Source organism: Mesitornis unicolor, unplaced genomic scaffold (genome assembly GCF_000695765.1).
Source record: "Mesitornis unicolor isolate BGI_N332 unplaced genomic scaffold, ASM69576v1 scaffold15178, whole genome shotgun sequence".
Lineage (NCBI taxonomy): Eukaryota > Metazoa > Chordata > Aves > Mesitornithiformes > Mesitornithidae > Mesitornis > Mesitornis unicolor.
Window position 1 is genome coordinate 3,146 of NW_010199937.1, and position 348 is coordinate 3,493.

Below are 348 nucleotides of genomic sequence, written 5' to 3' on the forward strand. Positions count from 1 at the left end.
GTGAGGTGGGATGGGATGGGATGGATGGGATGGGATGGGGATGGGATGGATGGGATGGGGATGGGGATAGAGATGGTTGGGATGGATGGGATGGGGATGGGATGGGATGGGGATGGGATGGGATGGGATGGGGATGGGATGGGATGGGGATGGGATGGGATGGGATGGGGTGCAGTGTCTCCAGGCTTTGGGACAGATGTGGCCTCTGTCACCTCCACCTTGGGTTTCTTCCTGCCTTTCCGGACGTTCCCCATCTTCCTAGCGGTGTTTCAGAAGCAAGTTAAACTCCCAATAGCTCCAGCACTGTGCAGAGGAGCTCCCCCACATCCCCCTCTGTCTGTGCTGTCC

General features: G+C 58.3%; 1 protein-coding gene across 1 annotated transcript in view; it reads left to right on the forward strand.

Moving 5' to 3' along the window:
• Nucleotides 1-348, forward strand: part of LOC104544664 (dynactin subunit 1-like) — a gene marked incomplete at its 3' end in the record, with an annotated part of 4,678 nt that overhangs the window by 3,134 nt on the left and 1,196 nt on the right. The gene's annotated exons all lie outside the window — the stretch shown is intronic.